This window comes from Pelodiscus sinensis, chromosome 6 (assembly GCF_052426305.1).
Source record: "Pelodiscus sinensis isolate ZL-2025 chromosome 6, ASM5242630v1, whole genome shotgun sequence".
In the NCBI taxonomy this organism is placed as follows: Eukaryota; Metazoa; Chordata; order Testudines; family Trionychidae; genus Pelodiscus; species Pelodiscus sinensis.
In genome coordinates, this window is record NC_143057.1 from 99,607,995 (window position 1) to 99,622,204 (window position 14,210).

General features: G+C 47.0%; 1 protein-coding gene across 1 annotated transcript in view; it reads right to left on the reverse strand.

Moving 5' to 3' along the window:
* The window catches only part of ITGA2 (integrin subunit alpha 2), a 130,464-nt gene that overhangs the window by 107,913 nt on the left and 8,341 nt on the right, over positions 1-14,210 (reverse strand). The window lies entirely within an intron of this gene.

The following is a 14,210-nucleotide window of genomic DNA, read 5'->3' on the forward strand; positions in this document are numbered from 1 at the left end:
ATCTCAGGTTTAATTAAAGATCTATATTTTGTAATCTAAATGACTGCTACTGAATTTCCATTCTGGCAGACCAGAGTACCACAGAATTCAGGAATCTTGCCAAAGAATTGAGTTCAGTTGTTACAGAGTACACAGGACATTGCCTGCAGTGTCCTAGTTAATGGGCCATATTTGTGTCTTTAACAGAAGTCTACCCCATTGAGAATGTAAAGGTTTGAATTGGAAACTGATCTGAAATTGAACAGGAAAAACCCGTGTAAGATGCTGGAGATCTGTGCTGTTTTTAGCCAATTAGCACTAATACCACTATCTGAATATATTCAAAGCAGGGACAAACATTCCCCCCTTCTCTTTCCCACAATTCTAACATGTATTTAAATTCACATTGCTCTCTTTTTCCATTCTGTTTGGAATCTACTACAAGGATTCTTTGATGAGTAAATTTAAAATTTACATTGGGATGATATAGTATTGGTAAAATTCTCCTGGAGTAATCTTGGACTAGAGTGCTTTCCCTCCTAATTTAGTTCACACCAATTTCAAAATGACATATGCCCTTGGCTGCAAACAAGCCCTTAGCTTCTGTTTTGATATGATTCTAACAAATATTCTCCCAGTTCCTAATTTGTATTTTAACTTCTGAATCAGCATTCCAAGTTAAAATGAACAGATCTGTTGAACAGATGGATTTGTTCAACAACTAATTATAAATACTGGGCAAGGAATCTTTAGAAACAGCAGGGAATTCAGGAAACTAAATGTCGGTAGTTGTCAGGGGATCTTGCTTTGTTTTAACATACTCCTGATCTGTAAATCTCACCAGCATTGCTTTCTAAGTACATTGGGGCTAGTCTACACTGCAGGCTTCTTGCGCAAAACAGTTTTGTGCTTGAGTTCTCGCACAAAGGTATTTGCTCAAGAGAGCGTCCACACTGGCGGGACACTCATATGCAAAAACTTTCCCCCAGAACTACTTTGGAGAGGGCAAAAGGGCACCAGGACTTTCCAGGGGTGGGGGCTGGAGCTCCTTTGAGACACGTCCACAGTCGGTGCTGTCGTGATGCAGGTAAGTCCACGGGGGGTGCTGCACTCCCTGTCTGGGGGAAGGAAAGACTCCAGGCTGGAGGGAGTGGAGGAAGTCCCATCACTCAGGGCCTTGTGCCATCCCTCCCTCACATAGGCCTGGTAGAATGGGGGGTTGGGCTATGGGGCGAGGGTGCCCTGGTGTGTTTGGGGGCAGAGGGCATCACAGGGGGGCGGGCCTGGATAGCCGTTTCTCTCCTGCTATGTGCTTTGGGACCTCTTGAAGGGTCTGAAAGCTGTAGCAGTGCTGGTTGCAGCTGCCCTCTGCCTTATTGGACATCACAGCTTTGTGCCCTAGTGCCTTTTGTGCATTTTGCCTTCTCCTTGCTGTGCCATGGAGCCAGGGGAGGCCCTATGCTTGTTCTGGCCCCACACGGCCATTTTGGAGTGCCTGAAGCTGCTGCTCCATGCTGCCACGCTACTTCTGCAGGAGCTTGAGACTAAGATCACTTTGGATTCCCTCTCCACCGATGCGGTGGCATCTCTGTGGCATCCCCACCTGACTGTGGAGAGGTGATATTGGAGACTGGACACCAGTACCGACTGGTGGGACAGACTGGTCTTGGAGCAATAGGATGACCAGCAATGGCTCCGGAACTTCAGGATGCGAAAGCAGATGTTCCTGGAGCTGAGTGCCTGGCTCGCCCCTGCGCTCCTGAGATGTACCACCCAGCTGCAGCTCACCATCCCTGTGAACAAGACGGTCGCCATCGCCCTATGGAAGCTGACCACCACGGACAGCTACTGCTTGGTGGGACACCAGTTTGGGATGGGGAGGTCCACAGTTGGTGCTGTCGTGATGCAGATAAGTCCACGGGGGGTGCTGCACTCCCTGTCTGGGGGAAGGAAAGACTCCAGGCTGGAGGGAGTGGAGGAAGCCCCATCACTCAGGGCCTTGTGCCATCCCTCCCTCACATAGGCCTGGTAGAATGGGGGTTGGGCTATGGGGCGAGGGTGCCCTGGTGTGTTTGGGGGCAGAGGGCATCAAAGGGGGGCGGGCCCCTCCCAAGGGCTCATGCACCTCCCTATCTCATTCAGTGCATTCCTTCTGTTTTTGTGTGCCCTTCTACAGGTTGTCCATGCCATCAAGGACATCCTGCTCCAGAGGGTCATCCGCCTGCGGGACATGGATGCAAAGGTGGCTGGCTTCGCTGCGCTGAGGTTCCCCAACTGCAGGGGAGCCATGGATGGGACCCACATCCCCATTCGTGCCCTGGAACATTGAGTGGCCCATTCATAAACCAAAAGGGGTACTTCTCTATGGTGCTCCAGGCCCTCATGGACCACCGGGACTGCTTCACAGACATTTATGTGGCATGGTCTGGCAGGGCACATGATGCCCACATCCTCCATAACTCCAGCCTGTATCACAGGATGGAGGCGGCCACTTTCTTCCGCCAGCAGGAATTTACAGTTGGGGACATCCACATGCCTCTTTGCATTGTGGGGGATGCAGCCTACCCCCTAATGCCCTGGTTGATGCGGCCCTACACCAGACGGATGGATCCCAGCCAGGAACGTTTCAATCAGCACCTGAACCGGGCCCGCAACCAGATTGAGTGTGCTTTTGGATGGCTGAAGGCACGCTTCCATCATCTGCTCACCCATCCCGAGATGGGTGAGCAGAACATTCCTGAGGTTGTGGCAATGTGTTGTGTGCTCCACAACATAGTGGAGTGGAAGGGGGAGGCCTTCTTCCTGGCGTGGATGGCAGCCGAGGACCAGGCATTTGAACAGCCCCACACAGCCGCCATCCGACAGACAAACCACGATGGGGTGTGCATCCAGGAGGCCCTGAAGGACATGTTCTCCCAGTCCCCACAGTAGGGTCACTTCTGTCTCCCATCTATATCTCCCTCCCATCCCCAACCCTTCCCTCTACCTCCCAATAAACAAAACCAGTTTTTTGTTCAAACAAGAGAAAACTTTTATTTTTATTTACAATAGGGAAAAACAGTGGGTAGTGGGAGGGGCTGCTGAACTGGGAGGGGGACCTATTGCCAGTGCCTCTGAGGGTGTGGAGGCCTCAGCATTCTTCAGGCCAGGTTGGGGCAGGCAGCATGGGGATGTGGGCAGGACGGAGTGCAGCAGGTGGGGGCATGGCAGCGGCAGAAGGGGCAGCTGGAGGGGGCATGGGCATAGCAGGGAGGGCAGGAGGATGCGGCAAGGCCATGCTGTAGTGCATGGCATGACCGATGTGCGATGTCAGGGTGGTAATTGCGTTGCATATCCAGTTGCACCTCTGGAGGAACTGCCCCTGCGCCTACTGCTGCCACTCCAGGTCAGCCTCGATTTTTCTGATGACCACCACCTTGATCCTTTCAACAGCCTGGACATGCCACTGGAGGAGCAGGTCCCGCTGCCTGGCCTGCTGGACTAGTGCCTGGGTGGTTGGTGGAGCCGCCGCCACAGGACTGGAGGGTCCCTCACTCCTGGGTTGTCCTGCTGCAGAGAACATAGAAAATGATGTGGTCAGGCAGCCCTGCCCACACTGTCCCTGAGCCCTGTGCCCTCTGCCCTGAGCCCCAGGCAACACCACACAAATGTGGCTTGGGCCCAATCGGTCCCCTGTGTGTATGTTCACATAAAGGACTCTCTGGAGTCAAATGATCCTCCATGGACTGTAACCCTTGGGAGACATCACTGTGAATAAAGATCCCTTGTCTGTGTCCTGGCCACTTGGAATATTGTATGCCAACCTGTGGAACTCCTTGTCAGGTGAGGCTGCGAAGGCTAGGACTATAACAAAGTTCAAAAAAGAGATCAATAAATTCATGGAGGTGAGGTCCATAACAGACTATTAGGTAGGGTGTAAGGAATGGTGTCCCTGGCCTCTGTTTGTCAAAGGCCGGAGATGGATGTCAGGAAACAAATCACTTGATAATTGTCTTTGGTCCACCCACCTGGCACTGCTCCCTGTTGGCAGACAGGATACTGGCCTGGATGGGCCTTTGGTCTGACCCAGTATCACCATTCTTATGTTCAGGGCTCGACAAATACACTCGCTTGCTCGCCTGTGGCGAGTAGATTTTACCAGTTGGTGAGTGCAGGGGCGGACTGGCCCGGTGGGCCATTGTGATGGGCTGGCGGAAGCCCACACTACTGGCGGCGCGGCCCCGTCCAATCCGCCGGCCAGCAGAGGAGCAGAGCGCTGCTGGGAAGGGGGAAGTGTAGCGATTCTTCCCACCGGGCTGCCTGCATGCAGCTCAGGCACGAGGAGGCGGGGCAGGACACCAGGACGCTGGCGTGACATGGCCCCACTGATTTTAAAGGGTCGCGGCAACTCGGCTCTGGCCGCTGGCTGTGGCGCACGGCACAGCCAGAGCCCACCCCGCTGGTTCCAGTCCTGCCCCTTGTTGTCTCTGCGCTGCACGCCGACTCTGTTCCCCTGCACTCCAGACCCTCTGCTCTCCCTCTTCCCTGCAACCCTTTGGCTCTGCGCCGCCCTTGCACCCCACACCCTGCTCCCCCGATCCCGTTCCCTGCACTGCCCCTAGATACCGATCCCTCTGTCCCTCCCATTCCCCACGTTCCATTACCCGTGCTTCCCCCACACCCTACTCCCCCCAATCCCTGCGTCCCTCTGGCTCCGTGACTCCCATTCCCTGCACTACCCTCTTATTCCCCCACTGTTCCCTGCACCCCTCTGGCTCTGTGCTGTCCCTGCACCCTACTCCCCCTGTGGGTCATGAGTGAGGGGTGCTTGACCATAGGGAGGGGCTGGACAGGGCAGGGAAAAAGCTGCTGTGACCCAGCAGGGAGTGAAAGGGGGAATTCACTTGAAGCGCCTTTGCCTTTATGGAAAAAAACGAATGAAAATGTTATTTGCTATTTTCAAGGCTAAAATGCCAGGACAAAAATGAAAACAAACAAAAAACCCCATTGCAAAATGCAAACATGTAAAAGACAACAAAAGGGGGTGGAGGCAGCAAAAAAATGTTTTGCTTGGGGCAGCAAAAAACCTAGAGCTGGTCCTGGGGGAAGGGAAGGGGCTGGGCTGGGCTGTGGGGAGGGAAGAGGAAAAATATGGGGAAGGGGCTTGTGCTGAAGGGAGGAGAGGGGAAGGGAGGAGGTCAGGAGAAGAAGAAGAAAGGGGAAGGCACCAAGGAACAGGGTAGAGACGACACAAATTCCAGGGGGCCAAGTGCAGACAATGAGGAAAAGGGCAGGAGGGGAGGTATCAGTGGGACGGGGGAACAGGGTAATGCCGGGAGAGGAGAGGGTAAGGGCACTGGGGGCTAGAGGGGGGCGGGGAGGTGCTGGGAGAAGGCTTGAAAGAAGGGGTGGGCATGAGGAAGGTGAGGATGGAGCAAGGCATCTGTGAGGGCCCAGGGGCATGAGGGGAACGGGGGCAGAGGGTGGTGAGGGGTGGGTATCAGAGAAAAAGAGGGCAAAGGGGGCAAGAGCAGTGAGGGAAGGGGGAGGTATCAGGAGGGTGCAGGTGTCAAAGGATTCTGGGGGTGAAGCAGAATGGCAGACACCTGCAGGGGAGGGACCAGCACCAGAGGAGAGAGGCAGGGTAGGTGCACAGAGGGAGGTGTTCGGAGAAGGGATGAGGAGGGGTAGCTCACATGATCAGAGTGGGGCTACTGGAGAAGTGGGCACAGGGTGGAGAGAAGGGCTGATGTAGGGGGGCAGATCTCAGGAGGGCGGAGGGCAGTGAGAAGGGCAGGAGTCAGAACAGCAGAAGAGGGTGAGGAGTTGGAGAGCAGCAGGCACCAGGGGAGCTGATGGAGCAAGGGGAGGAGACATGGCAGCAGAGAGAAAAGGTAGAGATTTATAAGATATTTATTAATAATTTATTAGTAATTACTGTTCTTATTCTTATTAGGAATTTATTCCATTAAAAACCCCTTTTTGTGGGGAAGGGTGGCAAGTCCCCTTTTTGTCTGGTGAGTAGGGTTTTCCATAATTTGTCGACCCCTGCTTATGTTCTTATGTGTTTCTGCATTGCACTGTGCACACTCCCTCCCCAAGGTAGAGCACATGGCTTAGACTCTTGTCACTGTCTGTGAGCAACTCACCATTGATGGTGTAGTCATGTTTGTGTACACATCCCCACATTATATGGGAGCAAGTGTGGCAGACAAGGTCTGGGTTCTCTGACCCCTATCAATTGATGTCCTCAGAGACAGAGACAGGACTCCTGGGGAGTGTACTGTCCTTGCAGCAAAACTCAAGTGGCCATAGATCCAGACCAGTTGCTTCCCTGCTCCCCCTCCCGCTAGCCCTCAGACAAGTAGCCCAGGGAAGTGTGCGGCCACAGTGAGAGGCTTCCCTCGCGGGCAGCCTAGGGGCCAGAAGAAGCCAAGGTGCTCTGTGGGGGCCATGGTCACAGGGCTGGCTCACTGCGGTTTTCCCAGGAGCAGTTGCTGTGTCACACGGCCAGGCATGGCTGCGTGCTGTCTGTGTGCTGCACCCTTTGGAAGGTGTGGGGTCTGGCCTGAGCTCTTGGGGCCTTGGCTGCTTCCAGTCGGCATCTCCCTTGCCACCTGCTCCCCGGCCAGGACGTGTGTGAGCAGCAGGGTCCCAGGTGTGCCCTAGAGCTGCCTGCCGCATCCACATGCCACACAGTCAGGCTGCATGTACTGTGTACTGCTTCACAGTGTGCAGCTCAAACTGCTTGAGTGACACTCCCTCCCCCTTCCCTCAGGCACATGCCTCCCCCTGCCCTTGTGAGTGAGAAGCACAACACTCACTGGAGGATCCTTCACCGGCCTCGGATGAAGCCCAGGAAACATCCTGGCTGCTGGGCTCTGGCTCCAGGGAGAGGGTGATGGTGCTGCTACGGTCGTCACCCTCATCCTCAGACCCAGATCCGGTGGGCAGGCCACCCTCCTCCTCTGGGTCAGCTGGCCCGGTCACTGGGAGGTGTAGGCCAGTGTCCACTCACACTGAGGGTCCTGAGACTTCTTTCTCCCTCAGGATGGCGTCGAGGTGGTCATAGTGGGGGAAGGTGTTGGCTTCTGCCCCCTCGCCCTCAGTGGCCCGGACATAACCCAGGCGCAGCTCCTTCACCTTGGCCTGAACATGTTCAAGGGTCCGGGCCAGATGTCCCTGGTTGGAGAGCGCCTGGGCCATGCAGCTGAAAATGTCCGCGTTGTGGCAACGGTCATGGGGGTCGCGGAGGGCTTCCTCTTTGGCTCACAGGTCCAAAAGGGCCTCAACCTCAGGTTGGGACCAGCAAGGGGCACGTCACTTCATGCCCCTCCGGGCTTGCTGGGAGCCTTGGGATGGCTGCTGGGAGGGGAGTGCAGGCTCTTGGGGTGCCTCTGGAGCAGACATCCTGGGGCATGTGGGTGCAGCAAGGCAGAGCTGTGTGGTAGAGCTGCTGGCTGTAATGCTGCTGCTGTGCGGAGTCTGCAGGCTGCGTGTGACTTTAAGGGGGGGGGGCGGCAACCAGAAAGTTAGGAGCTGTGAGTGCGGGTGTAGAGCATTCAAGTGGCCACTTGGGTTTTTTCATGGGAGACCAGTTCTTACGCAAAAACTTTGGCTGCCTGTCCTCACTGGCCTCTTGCGCAAGAACTCTTGTGCAAGAAGGCTTCTTCCTGATACTGAGCATCAGAGCTCTCGCGCAAGAAGCCCTGTTTTCCGATATTATACTGTAAATTTACTTGCGCAAGAACGTGCGTGCAGTGTTGACACCCAGCAAGTTTTTGCACAAGAATGGCCATTCTTGCGCAAGAAACCTGCAATGTAGACACAGCCTAAATGTTTCCCATAACTGAGAAAAGGGAAGAGGAAGTTGCCATATAAGTCACTTATGATATATTATGAATATTGTTCTATTGCCTGGTACACAGCCACTTACTAACCCTGACACATATATACATGAAACCACATATGGAGTTACTCCTTTTTCCCCCAGAAAACATACAGGTACTTATTAATCCCTAAAGGTCCCTCCTGAATACTCAGTGACTTAATAGGATTGACACACCAGTCTCTGAATACCATCATCCAGCATCTCCTTCACTGAGACATAATCCGACATGCAAACACACACACACTCAGGATGTACAGACATTGGAAGTTTTCAGCTGCAATGCTGAGTACAATGCATGGTCAAGTTAGAAGATCTGAAGCATTATACTGCTCACACCTGGTCTTCTACAATGTACTTATACACATAAAAGTGTACCTAAGATTAGAGGGAGAAATGCCCCAATATTTTGCATAAATATTGCCTAAAGCAAAGGGAGACATGGCAGCAGACTAGTAAAAGAAAAACGAAATCACTATATTTAAATCTAGAAACCCACAGAAGAACATAGTTCCCCTACGTATGAAGCTTAAGGTAAGGGGAAAATTACCCATGTTCATACATGTGATCAGACAAAGGAAAAACATAATGAAAGCCCAGAGAGAACAAGGATGCCTCACCTAGTTTCCCCATATGCTAGACTTAAATTACATCACTCTCATTATAAATGTGGCCTAAGGATATGAAATTCTTTCTCACACATATCATGCTGAAAAAGTTTCTCATGCATAGACAAAGGTAAAGGGAGTTTTACTACACACACAAATAAATGACCTTAAATGGGAATGCTTCAGTTTTAAACAGATTTTGATACTACTATATTGTTATTTCCATTTCCTATTCCCTTTAGTCGTATTATATGGACATTGGGCCACATTCACCTCATTATTTCACCCAAGTGAAAGGACTGTAGAGATCAATTTGTTCTATGGTGGGTATGGTTCCTGCTCTGATAGCTGCTTTTGAGGAAAAAAAGTACTAGAAGTTAAACTAGTATCACTATTTATTATTAGTACTCAGCAGCCCTAGTAATGGAACAGAACCCCATTGTGCTAGGTGCTAAACAAACAAAAGAAAATGACAATCCTTGTCCGAAAGGACTTATAATTTAAGTATAATTTGATAGATGCATATTGGCAGAGCAGGGAGTATAGGTAAACAATGTGACAATATTGATTATCACCATTGAGGAGACTATAACAAAAGATATGTGTAACTCAGCACCATGAAGGCAAAAACTTGCTAATTATAGATTAACTCCTACTGGGCTGATACTAATATATTTTAGATCATCAGAGTGGAAAATAGCAATTTTAATTAATGTCAACTTACAAGACATCAGACATGGGTTGTGCAATAATAGATTTTATATAAATTATACAGATGCTTATATAAATGTAGACACTCTATATTTCAAAAGTGTTTCATTTTCATAAGCTTTAAAGTAACTTTTCTCTATCAAGATGAAAATTTGAGAATATAAGATGTTTGACTTACAGCTCATTTCCGAAAAAGAGAGGTTACCGTAATTGTCTTTTGTTTCTCAGAATAAGAAAATGAAGTTGATGGCACTGCTTGTAAGTTTGAATTTACTGTTAATTTTGCTGATGAATAAAAGTTGAGTGACTAGTTTTGTTGCTAGGGTTTTATCAATGAAATAGTTTTATAGCTGTTTATATTGAACTTTTCATAATCTGGTGACATAATACCATTTTAAAACCTTTTGTCCAGATATGACCATGTCAGGTTCCTCACAAATAGTGTCATGTGTCTGGATTTTTTATTATTTTTGAGGAGGGTGGCAAAGGAGAATGGCATGTGCAGGTGCTTTGGATGAGTATTTTTAAATTGATGTTTTAAGTGGAACATTTTCAATTCATGCTAACTAAGGATGACCTCACTCGAACCTGATTGAATCAAGTTGTATGGCTCCAAATCAGGTGTCTCACCTAATTTGTCAAAAAATCTTGGAGGTTCTGCAAGGTAGAATTAATGAAGTTTGCAAATGATAACACTGGTAAGGCTGAGAAGTCTTGGCTTTTAGGTTAATGAGCCTCCTGAAGGAAGACAGATGTTCAGGAATTTCCACAACTGAAAATTTGGAGAGGAAATCAAGATAGCAATAAGCAGGTCAGTGTAGCCTTTTCTTTTTGGGTCCTTCTCTGGATCTAAAGCAGGCCTGATAGCCAGAAGCACTTGTCAGCTGAACATAACTGTCTGGCTCCTTCAACATCTCCTCTATGAGAATTCACGAGACTTTATGAGTTGAAGAGTTTGATTCTCCCTCCTTAGGTATCTTATTTTTCCTTTTTTCTATTCTTTTGGGAAACATTTGTGATTAACTGGGAATATGGCTGTACAATTTGCATATTCTGTGGGAGGCGTTATGAATACTGCAGTTGTGTGTCACACTGCAAACTCTATTTTGAAGTGCAGTCTTTTGCCTTCTCCATGAGCTGTTTGTCACCATGTTGGGTTGGAATACTGAAGGCGGTGGCTGAAAAGTGGACGAAAGTAGACTAAGTACGAAGTCATTAAGTAGTGTGCTTATCACCTGCTGTGTGTCCCTAAGGGTATGTGTACACTACCACCCTAGTTCGAACTAGGGTGGTTAATGTAGTCATATGAACTTGCAAATGAAGCCTGGGATTTGAATTTCCTGGGCTTCATTTGCATGTTGCCGGGCGCCGCCATTTTTAAATGTCTGTTAGTGCGGACTCCGTGCCCGCAGCTACACGCGGCACAAACTAGATAGTTCGGACTAGGCTTCCTATTCCGAACTATCTGTACGCCTCGTGGAACGTGGAACAAGGCATACAGATAGTTCAGAATAGGAAGCCTAGTCCGAACTATCTAGTTCATGCCGCGTGTAGCCGCGGGCACGGAGTCCGCACTAGCGGACATTTAAAAATGGCGGCGCCAGGCAACATGAAAATGAAGCCTGGGAAATTCAAATCCCGGGCTTCATTTGCAAGTTCGTATGACTACATTAACCACCCTAGTTCGAACTAGGGTGGTAGTGTACACATACCCTAACAGAGTTAAAGAGGGTAAACTTCACTTTGTGGTGGAGTTCTGGAAAAGTGGCTTGTCTTAAGGGTCAGCTGTGGTCCTAGGTCATGTGCCAGAGAGGCCAACCTAAAAACAGTGCCAGACCCCGGAGGCTGCAGAACCTAAATACACTCAGAGCATCAGACGCTTGGATTCCCCTCAGAGCAGTTCTAGAGGATGGACAGCAGGGGGTATTAATTAGAATCTGTGACATCTCAATCTTTTTATATTTTTAGTTTTAGAAGCAACAACATATGATCTGTCGGCACTATTTAGTCAAAATCTATCAAGACATATTTTGAATATACTGAGAGATTAACAATATACTCACACACATTGCATAATTAGTAGTTCTGTACTAATGAGTAAGCTGAGTTACTCAGATAAATCCATGCAGTGAATCATTCAGTGAACCATATTTTTATACTTTTGGCTTCTGCATTTGTATAATTATATGGAATGCTGAGGATATGAGAAAAAAGGCAGAACTAGAATAATGGATGATACTGTAGAAATATTTTGCTTATGAAGATTTGATACTTCAGAATACACAAAATGGAATTCGCAGTTTCTTTCCCATTTGTGAATTTTATTTGCTGTGATTTCACTGGACTGTTCACAAACTAGATTGTGTATTGGTTACCTTCACATTCAATCTGGCCAAGTTATTTTCTGTGACTGGAAAATTTTAGGGCCTACTCCAAACCATCGTTCTCAGTTGAAAAGGTCATTTTCTTATTTGAAGTCCTTTATCTCCAGCTCTCATATCAGATCTCCAACTGTATTGATTCTCTGTTTCAAGCCACATGTCTTTCCATTCCTAACACTATGGCTACGTCTAGACTGGCCCCTTCTTCGGAAGAGGCATGCTAATTTCTAACTTTGGAATAGGGAAATCTGCGGGGGATTTAAATATCCCCCGTGGGATTTAAATAAACATGGCCGCCGCTTTTTTTCCGGCTTGGGGAAAAGCCGGAAAAGAGCGTCCAGACTGGCGCGATCCTCCGGAATAAAGCCCTACTTCAAAGTAGGAATAAGAGATCCTCCGGAATAGGGCTCCTCCGAAGAAGGGGCCAGTCTAGACGTAGCCTTTGAGAATCACTTCAGTTCACTTTGGGAACCAAATTTTCTCAAGGGAAATAAAAGCATAAATACATGATCTGATAGAGTAAATACATCATCCCAAATAATCTGACTTTCCTACAAAAGCTGTTAGGATTGAAAGGGAGAGGAAGCAACTTGACAAACAGAGAAAGATGGATAGATCAGGAATGGACTATTATGGAATATTATAAAGCTATTTGTCAGTATATACTTGACTCTGATAATGGAGGAAGATACACAACAGCTGGGAAAGAGGATATAGGACTGAAGAAACTAGAAGTGTTCTTTATGGAGAGAAATCATACAAACTATAGTCCAACATTTGTTTTATCTTATGGTTAAAGAAAACCATCAGATTGTTTTGAGCTGAATAGCATGAAGGTAGGAGAACTCTGAAAACATTTAAAGTGGGACCGTACACTGAAAAGTTATTATGAAAATGGCAGTGTGGGCATCAATCCACTCTGAGCTGAAATTTCTGATTTCCTGGTACTCAATTATCATGTGGAGGTGATTTCCATGCTGTAGTCTCTGGACTACCAGTGATGCATGGCACACTTGTTGACTATATGAGGCAGTCTCTTCCTTATTTTCACATGCTAAATTACATTAAATAGCATGTAATAGTTTCATCTTATTCTTATTTCTTGTGGCGCTGCCACAAGGATGTTATTTGGCCTACAGCAAGAACATTCCTTAGATATGGTTCATGTAATCACAAAGGAGAGGAGAGGTTATCAGTTGGAGGGGGGAAAATTTCTCCATTAGCATGTGTCACACACAGTGAAAACATTTAGATCAAAATGCAATATAATCCCAGTGAATTTCATGTAAGGACCCATCTACCTGTGAAACTATTCATGTGACCTCCCAATGTATTCTATGTAAATTCAAAATATTTACCAAAGCATTAAATTTGGTACAGTTGCAAAGAGATTCTTTTTCTTTATAACTAACAGTAACCAACATCTGCCAATCAATTCCTAGTTAAGAACCATAGTAAGCAAGATTTCTGTCAAATATTTTGTATTTATATTCTTCATCCATTTTTAGATAAGGTTTAAATGAGGTTTATTTTGAAACCTCATGGGCCATTTTCTGATGTGTGAAATCAAAGCCCATTCATGCTTTTTGATTTTGACAAATTGGGAAGAACTGGTTGAGAATTTGAAAATGTAAGGTAACCTTGGTAAAAGTGATTATGAAATGGTAGAGTTCATGATTCTAATGAATGATAGATGAGAGAATAGCAAAACAAAGTCAATGGATTTCAAGAAGGAAGATTTTAGCAAACTGAGGAAGGTGGAAAATAAGACCCTATAGGAGGCAAGTCTAAGAGGAAAAACAAAGACATTTGACAGTTTTTTCAGACATTATTAAGTGCACAAGAACAATTTCTCCTACTGCATAGAAAAGATAGAAAACATGACGAGAGACCACCTTGGCTTAACCAGTAGATCTTCAATGCTTTGAAAATTAAAGAGTGTCCTATAAAAAAGTGGAAACTAGGTCAAATCATGAATGATGAATATATACAAATAAAATAGGAACAAAATTAAAAAGGCCAAAAAACCCACAAAATGAGTTAAAACTAGGAATAGACATAAAGAAAAACAAGAAAGCATTCAACAAATACAATAAGAGGTCCAAGAGGGGAAGACCAAAGACAGATAGGTCAATTATTTGGGGGCAAAGGAGGACAATAAAAACGTGGAAATGGCAAAAACATGTAATGACTTTTTTGTTTTGATTTTCACCAGGAAGGTTGGCAGCAATTTGATGGTTAGCATAGTGAACTCCAGTAAAAATTAGGTAGGATCAGAGGCTAAAGTAGTGACAGAACATGTTAAAAATACATAGACAAATTAGATGTCTTCAAGTCACCAGGGCCTAATGAAATGAATCTTAGAATAATAAATGGACTAACTGATGAAATATCTGAACCACTAACTATTATCTTTGAAAAGTTACAGAAGGCAGGAGAAATTCCAGAAGACTGGAAAAGGGCAAATACAGCACCAATCTATAAAAGTGAAATAAGAACAACCCGGGGAATAACGGATCAGTCAGCTTAATGTCTGTACTCAGAAAGATAATGGAGCAAATAATTATGCAATCAAATGACAAAGATCTAGAAGATAATAAGGTAATATTTAGCATGGATATGTTAAGGACAAACCAACCTGATAACTTTCTTTGACAGGGTAAT